The following is a 12,644-nucleotide window of genomic DNA, read 5'->3' on the forward strand; positions in this document are numbered from 1 at the left end:
GAAGCTATGGATGAAAATGAAGTATAGACCACGTATCGAACGTGAGGACCCAGACCGTGTTTTTACAATTTTAAAGGATCTCTATGGGTGTTCAAAGTCTTGTGTCTTTGCAGGAAGACTTCTTTTCTAGAAACCAGTTAGAGGGAGAATCCCTGCAAGAGTATTCTCATGCCCTATATTACTTGATGGATAAAGCTGTTGCTTGTGCCCCTAATAGAATGTCTAACTCTTCTATTCTGTTGCAAGACCAGTTTGTGGAGAATGTGCAGCGCTCAGATCTTCGCAGGGAGTTAAAGAGGCTGGTCCATGCTGACTCCACACTGTCCCTACTCGATGTACGTGCGGAGGCTATTGGATGGGAACATGAGGGCAGCCCTGCTAATGGTAAATGCCATTTTATTTCCCCTTTTTGTGCTGTGCAGAGCTCTGGTGTTCATTGTAATGTTGATTGCCCTCCTAGCAGTTCCATCACTGAGCAACTTGCAGCCTTGACTGCTTTAGTTCATAAGCAGCAGGAGCAACTTAATCAACTCACTGAGGCCCTTAAGGTGAGGCAAGCGCCCCTGGACCCCAGCCCGGGTCGTCCTACTAACGTTGTGTGTGGACTGTCAACAAACAGGCCATTATGCCAGAGAATGTGATAATGCACATGTCTCTTCTGGCCCTATTAATCCTTCACGTCCAGCCTGAATCCATGTTGCTGCTTTTCAGCCAGCGGGCAACTAGAGCCCCCTAGTGTGCAGAGCCAAACACTAGGTGGGGGGCTGGCAGGCTCCACAGACCCTAGCTCAGTAGATGAGGCACTGATGGCTCGGTTAATTGCCCCTTGTCCCCAAGTGGACATTAAAATGGCAGGTGTTGAGGTTAGGTGTGTGTTAGATACAGGGTCCATGGTATCTACCATTAGAGTGTTTTTTTTTTTTTTTTTTTTTTTTTTTTTTTTATAAAAACGCTTTCAGGATAAGTTGAAGCCCTGTCACTGGTTGCAACTTCGGGCTGCTAACGGTTTTTGGATTCCCTATGTAGGTTACATGGAACCCGATGTCGAGGTGTTGGGCCACTTTATTCCAAGAAGAGGTGTGTTGGTAGTGAAAGACCCCCTGAGCTTGCAGTCTTGTCTGAAGTCCCAGGGATTTTTTGGAATGAACATTATTAAAGCTCGTTATGACTATCTCTTTTCAGAGCATGGCCCCAAGCTGTTTGACCTCCCTTGTGTATCCGGTGCCCCAGAGCCATGGTTGAGGGCCCTCCAGTTGTGCCATCAGGCTGAAATTGGGACTCCTGCTGGTAAAGCAGGGTTAGCAAGGCTTAGGGGAAAGAGGTCAGTTTGTATACTCTGAGGCAACCACTCAGCTGGTTGCCGCTACTTGTTCGGCACGGTTTGGGTCTTCTGGGTCGGCTCTAGTGGAGCCCCTGACCTCTGGACAGGGGCTCCCTGAAGGGCTGTTGGTTTCTCCTGCCTTAGTCAAGATTAGCAAAGGTACTGTCTACATTCCTGTAGTTAATATTGGTGTTGCTCCTGTAACACTCAGACACCGCTGCCCTATAGGGCTTTTGTCACAGGTAGAGATGGTAGGTCTACCACAGGGGGTTCGTGAAGTCTGGCCTGATCAGGTAGAGGGGGTGGCTACCATGAATTCTCAGGTTCAAGGGAGCAGTTCAGTGCAGGAACAGATCAGGGCCTTGGACTTATCTGTTCTTTCAGAGGTAGAGCAGCACAAAGTGAGGTTACTGAGTCATGAGCCAGTGTTTTCTGCATTTGAGGGTGACCTTGGCTGTACTGACCTTATTACACATGACATCCCATTTACTGATGATGTACCCATGCTGCAACGTTATAGGCGAATCCCTCCATCTGAATATGATACAGTGAAAGCCCACATACACCAGCTGTTGGAAACCCAGGTGATTAGATAGAGTTGTAGTCCCTATGCTCCACCCATTGTTCTAGTGAAGAAAAAGGATGGTACTCTGCGTCTTTGTGTGGACTATCATTGGCTAAATCGAAAGACCAGGAAGGATGCCTTTCCACTCCCTTGCATTGAGGAGTCCTTGGACGCCCTTTCTGGGGCTAAGTGGTTCACTACAATGGACTTAGCCAGTGGCTACAACCAGGTACCAGTGACAGTGATTAAAGCAAAGACTGCTTTTTGTACCCCATTTGGCTTGTTTGAGTTTAACCGGATGCCATTTGGGTTGTGCAATGCACCAGGGACCTTCCAGCGGCTGATGGAGAGGATGTTTGGGGTGCAGCATTTTCAATCATTACTGTTGTACCTTGATGATATTTTTTTTTCTTCCAGTGTGGACGAGCACCTAAGCCGTTTGGATGCAGTTCTAAGTCGCCTGCAGCAGGAGTGACTCAAAGTCAAATTGGAAAAGTGCTCTTTCTTTAAGACAGAGGTTCAGTACTTGGGTCACCTCATTTCTCAGGATGGAGTTTCCACTGACCCCAGCAAGATCTCTGCCGTTACAGGTTGGCCCTGTCCTACCACTGTCACTGAACTCAGGTCCTTCCTTGGGTTTGCCAGCTATTACAGGCGCTTCGTGGAGGGTTTTGCAAAGCTGGCTGCTCCCTTGCATCAGTTGGTTGCTGAGTTGGCTGGCACGAAGACACGGAAGGGACGAGGCCCAGGACTGGGAGAGTGCTGGACTGAAAGCTGTGGGGAAACTTTCCAGAAGCTGAAGGCCTGCCTGGTGAGTGCCCCCACTCTTGCTTTTGCTGACTTCTCTCTCCCCTTTAGTCTTGAGGTTGATGCTAGCCATAGTGAACTAGGTGCTGTGTTGTCTCAAGAACAGGATGGCAGGGTGAGTGAGGCCTGTTGCCTATGCCAGCCAGAGTTTGCACCCAGCTGAAAAGAACTACAGCTCTATGAAGCTAGAATTCCTGGCCATTAGGTGGGCAATGACAGAGAAGTTTAGAGAATACCTGTGGGGCCAGTCATGTGTGGTTTGGACTGATAATAATTCTTTGAGCCATTTAGAGACTGCTAGGTTGGGTGCCACGGTGCAGGGATGGGTGGTTGAATTGTCTGCTTTGAACTACACCGTCTGCTATCGCCCAGGCCGCATCAGTAAGAATGCAGATGCCCTCTCAAGGCAGACCATGCTCGAGGAAGCCCTCCTGGGAATAGCGGTACCGGATGCTCTGCAAAAGGCGACAAAACGGGGTAAGCAACAAGTTGCATTGCAATCTGAGATAACTGTCCTCCCCTCTTGCACTCCGGCAGACCTGCAGATGTTCCAGCAGGCCAATCCAGCCATTGGGGCTGTGCAGCAAACACTGGTAAGCTTTAGATTTTGTATTAATATTGTTTCTTCTTTTAAGACCAGTCTTCTGTGGCTGCAGTGCCGAGTCCGCTGACGGTGTCTCTGCTTATCGGCGGCTTCATGCCTGTGTAGCGTCGGACAGCCGAGGTAACCAAAATGTTTGTTTATGCTTGTTGTTATTGTTCTGTTGCTTGATTGTGGTTAAACATTTGTTTCATTACAATTTTGCCTCTGTTGCCTTGTCTTTTTGCTTGTTTATTTTGTTGTTTCTTTCCTTTAGTTTGTAGTCGTTTTGTATCAGTCTGCTTGGTTTGAGTTTAGTTTTGATTTCTCCCCATGTGTCCTTAGGTTGTTGTGGCTGTGTTCTCTGGCTCAGTAATCAGGTTTCTCCCTTCCATAGCTGCGTAGGGCCTATGTGACCTCCATTTCTAATGACTGCATTTATAGTAACATTAGTGTGTGTTGTGTGCTGAACATATTTTTGTACCAGAATAAAATTGTATTTATATTTTTCTATACACGCCTCTGTATTCATTTGTGCACATACTTGTGTTTAGTAGAGGAAACCCTCTGTTGAGAGGCAGGATTGTTGACATTCTTAGGGTGAAAGTCCCTAGGTGGCGTTGTCGGTTCAGTGTTAAAAGAAATCAGAAGACCCTCACCAGTCCTAACTTGGTTACACCCTTTTTCTGGCGTTGTCGGCAGGATGGTTCACAATCAGAGGCGAGTGTAGTTTTTGTTTATTGTGGTTGTTTTTGTAGTTGGGTGTACTGGAGGGTTATACCCCTTTTGTGGTCTGGAGTAGATGGTTGTTGTGAGCAAAGCATAGCTGAGGGAGCATTCTTTTTCCTTCCCTTTTTCATTCTTTTCCCCCTGTTTTTCTTTAAGACAAGGCAACAGCTGGCATGCTGCGGGATCTACTGCCGAGTCGAGGTCGTGGTTGCTGACTGATTACGTGGGTGATTGCTGGAGTGTTCCACCATGACAGAGGAGCTGCAGGACCTCAGGGAGCACTGAGACAGCTACAGGCGGACAATCGCAGATACAGGAAGCAGCTGCGGGCACTGCGGCCCATGAACGCATCATCTACCTACCATGAGAGAGAAAGTGCCCCATGTTCTGGGGTACCCATGGTATTGGGGTAGATGAGTGGGTGGAGTATGAGGGCTAGCCATTTGGGTCCCAATGATCAGGCCAGCTTCATTTTTGATCATCTAGAGGGTGAAGCTATGGATGAAAATGAAGTATAGACCACGTATCGAACGTGAGGACCCAGACCGTGTTTTTACAATTTAAAGGATCTCTATGGGTGTTCAAAGTCTTGTGTCTTTGCAGGAAGACTTCTTTTCTAGAAACCAGTTAGAGGGAGAATCCCTGCAAGAGTATTCTCATGCCCTATATTACTTGATGGATAAAGCTGTTGCTTGTGCCCCTAATAGAATGTCTAACTCTTCTATTCTGTTGCAAGACCAGTTTGTGGAGAATGTGCAGTGCTCAGATCTTCGCAGGGAGTTAAAGAGGCTGGTCCATGCTGACTCCACACTGTCCCTACTCGATGTACGTGCGGAGGCTATTGGATGGGAACATGAGGGCAGCCCTGCTAATGGTAAATGCCATTTTATTTCCCCTTTTTGTGCTGTGCAGAGCTCTGGTGTTCATTGTAATGTTGATTGCCCCCCTAGCAGTTCCATCGCTGAGCAACTTGCAGCCTTGACTGCTTTAGTTCATAAGCAGCAGGAGCAACTTAATCAACTCACTGAGGCCCTTAAGGTGAGGCAAGCGCCCCTGGACCCCAGCCCGGGTCGTCCTACTAACGTTGTGTGTGGACTGTCAACAAACGGGCCATTATGCCAGAGAATGTGATAATGCACGTGTCTCTTCTATGTCCGTCTATATTGCTTGATGGATAAAGCTGTTGCTTGTACCCCTAATAGAATGTCTAACTCTTCTATTCTGTTGCAAGACCAGTTTGTGGAGAATGTGCAGCGCTCAGATCTTCGCAGGGAGTTAAAGAGGCTGGTCCATGCTGACTCCACACTGTCCCTACTCGATGTATGTGCGGAGGCTATTGGATGGGAACATGAGGGCAGCCCTGCTAACAATTAGTGGAGGAGGTACAGGCCAGTATGAGGGCTAGCCATTTGGGTCTCAATGATCAGGCCAGCTTCATTTTTGATCATCTAGAGGGTGAAGCTATGGATGAAAATGAAGTATAGACCACGTATCGAACGTGAGGACCCAGACCGTGTTTTTACAATTTTAAAGGATCTCTATGGGTGTTCAAAGTCTTGTGTCTTTGCAGGAAGACTTCTTTTCTAGAAACCAGTTAGAGGGAGAATCCCTGCAAGAGTATTCTCATGCCCTATATTACTTGATGGATAAAGCTGTTGCTTGTGCCCCTAATAGAATGTCTAACTCTTCTATTCTGTTGCGAGACCAGTTTGTGGAGAATGTGCAGAGCTCAGATCTTCGCAGGGAGTTAAAGAGGCTGGTCCATGCTGACTCCACACTGTCCCTACTCGATGTACAGGCGGAGGCTATTGGATGGGAACATGAGGGCAGCCCTGCTAATGGTAAATGCCGTTTTATTTCCCCTTTTTGTGCTGTGCAGAGCTCTGGTGTTCATTGTAATGTTGATTGCCCTCCTAGCAGTTCCATCACTGAGCAACTTGCAGCCTTGACTGCTTTAGTTCATAAGCAGCAGGAGCAACTTAATCAACTCACTGAGGCCCTTAAGGTGAGGCAAGCGCCCCTGGACCCCAGCCCGGGTCGTCCTAGTAACGTTGTGTGTAGACTGTGTCAACAAACAGGCCATTATGCCAGAGAATGTGATAATGCACATGTCTCTTCTGGCCCTATTAATCCTTCACGTCCAGCCCGAATCCATGTTGCTGCTTTTCAGCCAGCGGGCAACTAGAGCCCCCTAGTGTGCAGAGCCAAACACTAGGTGGGGGGCTGGCAGGCTCCACAGACCCTAGCTCAGTAGATGAGGCACTGATGGCTCGGTTAATTGCCCCTTGTCCCCAAGTGGACATTAAAATGGCAGGTGTTGAGGTTAGGTGTGTGTTAGATACAGGGTCCATGGTATCTACCATTAGAGTGTTTTTTTTTTTTTTTTTTTTTTTTTTTTAAAAACACTTTCAGGACAAGTTGAAGCCCTGTCACTGGTTGCAACTTCGGGCTGCTAACGGTTTGGGGATTCCCTATGTAGGTTACATGGAACCCGATGTCGAGGTGTTGGGCCACTTTATTCCAAGAAGAGGTGTGTTGGTAGTGAAAGACCCCCTGAGCTTGCAGTCTTGTCTGAAGTCCCAGGGATTTTTTGGAATGAACATTATTAAAGCTCGTTATGACTATCTCTTTTCAGAGCATGGCCCCAAGCTGTTTGACCTCCCTTGTGTATCCGGTGCCCCAGAGCCATGGTTGAGGGCCCTCCAGTTGTGCCATCAGGCTGAAATTGGGACTCCTGCTGGTAAAGCAGGGTTAGCAAGGCTTAGGGGAAAGAGGTCAGTTTGTATACTCTGAGGCAACCACTCAGCTGGTTGCCGCTACTTGTTCGGCACGGTTTGGGTCTTCTGGGTCGGCTCTAGTGGAGCCCCTGACCTCTGGACAGGGGCTCCCTGAAGGGCTGTTGGTTTCTCCTGCCTTAGTCAAGGTTAGCAAAGGTACTGTCTACATTCCTGTAGTTAATATTGGTGTTGCTCCTGTAACACTCAGACACCGCTGCCCTATAGGGCTTTTGTCACAGGTAGAGATGGTAGGTCTACCACAGGGGGTTCGTGAAGTCTGGCCTGATCAGGTAGAGGGGGTGGCTACTGTGAATTCTCAGGTTCAAGGGAGCAGTTCAGTGCAGGAACAGATCAGGGCCTTGGATTTATCTGTTCTTTCAGAGGTAGAGCAGCACAAAGTGAGGTCACTGTTACTGAGTCATGAGCCAGTGTTTTCTGCATTTTAGGGTGACCTTGGCTGTACCGACCTTATTACAGATGACATCCCACTTACTGATGATGTACCCATGCCGCAACGTTATAGGTGAATCCCTCCATCTGAATATGATACAGTGAAAGTCCACATACACCAACCCATGTGATTAGATAGAGTTGTAGTCCCTATGCTCCACCCATTGTTCTAGTGAAGAAAAAGGATGGTACTCTGCGTCTTTGTGTGGACTATCGTCAGCTAAATCGAAAGACCAGGAAGGATGCCTTTCCACTCCCTTGCATTGAGGAGTCCTTGGACGCCCTTTCTGGGGCTAAGTGGTTCACTACAATGGACTTAGCCAGTGGCTACAACCAGGTACCAGTGACGGAGTGATTAAAGCAAAGACTGCTTTTTTTGTACCCCATTTGGCTTGTTTGAGTTTAACCGGATGCCATTTGGGTTGTGCAATGCACCAGGGACCTTCCAGCGGCTGATGGAGAGGATGTTTGGGGTGCAGCATTTTCCATCATTACTGTTGTACCTTGATGATATTGTTTTTTTTTTTCTTCCAGTGTGGACAAGCACCTAAGCTGTTTGGATGCTGTTCCAAGTCTCCTGCAGCAGGAGGAACTCGAAGTCAAATTGGAAAAGTGCTCTTTCTTTAAGACAGAGGTTCAGTACTTGGGTCACCTCATTTCTCAGGATGGAGTTTCCACTGACCGCAGCAAGATCTGTCGTTACAGGTTGGCCCTGTCCTACCACTGTCACTGAACTCGGGTCCTTCCTTGGGTTTGCCAGCTATTACAGGCGCTTCGTGGAGGGTTTTGCAAAGCTGGCTGCTCCCTTGCATCAGTTGGTTGCTGAGTTGGCTGGCACGAAGACACGGAAGGGACGAGGCCCAGGACTGGGAGAGTGCTGGACTGAAAGCTGTGAGGAAACTTTACAGAAGCTGAAGGCCTGCCTGGTGAGTGCCCCCACTCTTGTTTTTGCCGACTTCTCTCTCCCCTTTAGTCTTGAGGTTGATGCTAGCCATAGTGAACTAGGTGCTGTGTTGTCTCAAGAACAGGATGGCAGGGTGAGTGAGGCCTGTTGCCTATGCCAGCCAGAGTTTGCACCCAGCTGAAAAGAACTACAGCTCGATGAAGCTAGAATTCCTGGCCATGAAGTGGGCAATGACGGAGAACTTTAGAGAATACCTGTGGGGCCAGTCATGTGTGGTTTGGACTGATAATAATCCTTTGAGCCATTTAGAGACTGCTAGGTTGGGTGCCATGGAGCAGGGATGGGTGGTTGAATTGTCTGCTTTGAACTACACCGTCTGCTATCGCCCAGGCCGCATCAATAAGAATGCAGATGCCCTCTCAAGGCAGACCATGCTCGAGGAAGCCCTCCTGGGAATAGCGGTACCGGATGCTCTGCAAAAGGCAAAAAAACGGGGTAAGCAACAAGTTGCATTGCAATCTGAGATAACTGTCCTCCCCTCTCGCACTCCGGCAGACCTGCAGATGCTCCAGCAGGCCAATCCAGCCATCGGGGCTGTGCAGCACGCGAAACACTGGTAAGCTTTAGATTTTGTATTAATATTGTTTCTTATTTTAAGACCAGTCTTCTGTGGCTGCAGGGCCGAGTCCGCTGACAGTGTCTCTGCTTATCGGCGGCGTCATGCGCGTGTAGCGTCGGACAGCCGAGGTAACCAAAATGTTTGTTTATGCTTGTTATCGTTCTGTTGCTTGATTGTGGTTAAACATTTGTTTATTTCATTACAGTTTTGCCTCTGTTGCCTTGTCTTTTTGCTTGTTTATTTTGTTTCTTTCTTTTAGTTTGTAGTCGTTATGTCTAGTTCTGTATTAGTTTGTTTGGTTCGAGTTTAGTTTCGTTTCTCCCCATGTGTGTTTATCTTTAGGTTGTTGTGGCTGTGTTCTCTGGCTCAGTAATCAGGTTTCTCCCCCCCATAGCTGCGTAGGGCCTGTGTGACTGTCAGTTTTAATAACTGCATTTATAGTAACATTAGTGTGTGTTGTGTGCTGAACATATTTTTGTACCAGAATAAAATTGTATTTATATTTTTCTATACATGCCTCTGTATTCATTTGTGCACGTACCTGTGTTTAGTAGGAGAAGCCCTCTATTGAGAGGCAGGATTGTTGACTTTCTTAGGGTGAAAGTCCCTAGGTGGTGTTGTCAGTTCTGTGTTAAAAGAAACCAGAAGACCCTTACCAGTCCTAACTTGGTTACATATGTATATTTTATTTTGATCAATGTCCCTGTATATTTTTTTTTTTAACTATCCCCTTTGCTGCTGTACCAGTGCAATTTTAATGAATCAAATATTACATAAATAAATATTTTTCTCATCCCATCACGCCCAATCTTACCTATTTTTTTCCACAAAAAACAAAACTAGAAAAACGTTTCAAGTGGCATAATCAAACACACAATGAAACCAAACAGGGTTCATTTTGCATAAAAAAAAAACAAAACTTTTTGTTGTTTTCATTTGGAAACCAAAAAAGTGTTTATCAATTGTTTTATGTAAGATAAATGAATCTTTTCACTCAATTGAAAACCGCATGTCTGTGGGTTACATATTCAGAAATGGGGTTTTGTTTGTTTTGGTTTTTGTTTGTTCTGCATCAGTACTGGTGGTCTTACTACCTGTCTCCCCCGCTGCTCTCTCCTCATGGGCCGGATCCACACCAGACTGCCTCTTACTGTGCACTTCACAAACTTCACACGTCACTGTATATAGTTACTCTTAGGCACGTATAGGGACATGACAGTTAGGGCCCCGAGAGCAGGTGGGGGCGTGAACGATGGGCTCTGTGGTGGGGCAGAGGGCAGGGCTTTACGGCCTTGTCTCTTCCCCATCACTCTCTTGCTTGCCTCCCCTGCTCTCTCATTTGTTTTTAATGCACCACACACACTCACACCTTGGGGTAGGTCTGGGACGGCTCTGGGAACTTGGGCCAGGGTAGGCTGCAGAGTAGCCATCCTCTGTGGTCCTCTGGCCTGCCCCCTGGACGCCTCACCCAGCCTCCCCACTTTTAATGCACCACATGACACTCAGGGTTACACTATCACGGTGCAGGGATAATGTCTCCAGTCTGGGATCGGGAGACATATTAATAGGGAGTAATGGGGGAGATTTCACTAATATGGCCTCGCGGGTGGGACCCGTGTTGCTGTGGCTGGGGGGTCCCCGGGACCTGGGGGGTGTGTCCTGGGGGGGGTTCTCCTGCGTGTCCAACGGATCTGGGCTGGTGCGGTGGCTCTTGGTGGGCTGCGGGGGCTGGATTGGCCGTCCTGGTGGGCGCTGTGGTGCGAGCTGGTGGCATGTGGTGGCTCTGTCCTGGTGGGTTGTCGGGGCGCATTGCGGGGGGTGGGGGCCCTGGGTGTACTGCGCTCGCCTGGGGCGGGGGGTATGCGGGGTGCCTCCCTGTCGGCATCGCCGAGCCCCACCACACTGTTCATTTTTATCCTCTGGACTCGCATCGGGTCCCGGCTCCGATTTTCTCTGACCGGCTCCCGGTGGCGGCCTGCCTTGTGATGGGCTGGTTGCCATCTCTTCGGTCTGCTGCTCGGCCCCTGTGTCTGGCTTCCTGGCTGTGTGGGGCCGTTGGCCCCCTCGGGGGAGGGGGTGGGGGTAGGTGGGTGAGGTGGGGGGTTTGGTGGGGACTGGGGTGGTTGGGGTTTGGGTGGCGGGTGGGTCCTTGTGTCCCGGGCCGCCTGGGTCGGTCTTGTCGCGCTGGGGGTGTCGGTAGCTGCTCCCTCTTGTTCTCTGGGTTCGCGTCGTTCACGGTGGCCCTGGTGGCTCTCTGGGGGTGCCGCCCTGTGGCTCCTACGGCCTGGGGGGAGGGGTGCCCTGTTGGCTTGGCCCTGCCTTGCTGTGATTGCTGTTCTGGACTTCGGGGTCCTTCACACTTGCATGTTTGATCAGGTCTCACCAGCTACTGCCGAGTCCCATTGTCAGCGAATGATGGGACCTGCCAGAATGTCCTGAGAATCTCTCCAGAGTCTCTACCCTAAACTCATTCTCTCCTTCACTAGTATTCTCTTCTGGCCTATTCTATTCCATCCTATTCTATACTGTCAAGACATCCACAATTATGGTGCTCAGTACTACTTGTTTATTTATTGAATCTCTTTTTCTTTTGTGTTGTTTTTTTTTTTTTTTTTTTTTTTCTGTTTTATTGATGGATAGTTAGTAGTTGGGAATAACACACCATCTCACAATCTTTAATTGCAATAGCACTGCCTGTTAGTTTCTATCCCTGTTCGTCCTGTCCAGTCTTTGTTTCCCCCACACATCACTGAGGTGTAGCACTGCCCTCCCTGGCTCATAATAGGGAATTCTAATAAAGAATATCTGCTTAGCTTTCAGGGAGGGCTGGTGATGGTCACACACATGCACTAAATATTGAAATATTTGGCTGCAAGACTAAAATATGCATCAATCTTGTATAATGTTGACACCTCTTTTGTGGAGTTAAACAATGAGAACAAATGCAGACAAAAAAAGGGGGGGGGGGGTTGTTTTTTCGCCTGAAAATATTCTCTTTCTTGCCTAACATTTCTGATATGTGGCCCTACAGTATTTCTTTTACACATACATATATATAAAGTCCCTGTCTCTCTCTTTCCCACTCTCTCCTCCTTGCTCACTGCAGGTGGAGCACACCAGCTCACCTGTGTCTCTGCTCCAACAGTGTAAAACTTCTCTACACACCGCTATTGTGAGCTGCAATATTGGAGCAATTCAGCCATGTATGTTGGAACCAAAAACGGATTCTAATCAATTCTAATGATATGAAATGTCCCCCCTTTCATTATCAGAATTGGTTCTTTTGGTTTGTTAATATGAAACTCATATTTCCCTTGTCATCCCAGCCAGTCCCTCTACAAGAAATCAACATCCAGCTTGAATCAGCTCAACTCAAACCAACAAAGTCTGCCAGAAACTTGGGTGTCATGATTGTTGACCAACTAACCTTCAAGGCTCACGTGGCCTCTGTTGCTCAGTCGTGTCGATTCATCCTGTACAACATCAGGAAGATCAGACCCTTCCTGTCTGAACATGCAGGACAACTCCTGGTACAGGCTCTCGTAATATCACGCACCAACTACTGCAACTCCTTACTGGCAGGCCTCCCTACATGCACAGTTAAACCTCTGCAGATGATCCACAATGGAGCAGCACATTTGGTTTTCAACCAGCCAAAAACGGCATGTCACCCCGCTATTGCGATTCTTTCACTGGCTTCCAGTTGCTGCCTGCATATCATTCAAAACTCTGACACTTGCATAAAAAACTACAATGAAAGCATCTCCCTCCAACCTGAACTCTCTCATTCAGGTCTGAATAGAGCCTTGCTTGTGTATGTACTCTCATATATACGTTGTTTTGGATAAAAATGTGTGCTAAATGAAATTATAGAATTCTAATTATTTTCTAT

This window comes from Amphiprion ocellaris, chromosome 10, assembly GCF_022539595.1.
Source record: "Amphiprion ocellaris isolate individual 3 ecotype Okinawa chromosome 10, ASM2253959v1, whole genome shotgun sequence".
Taxonomy (NCBI): domain Eukaryota; kingdom Metazoa; phylum Chordata; class Actinopteri; family Pomacentridae; genus Amphiprion; species Amphiprion ocellaris.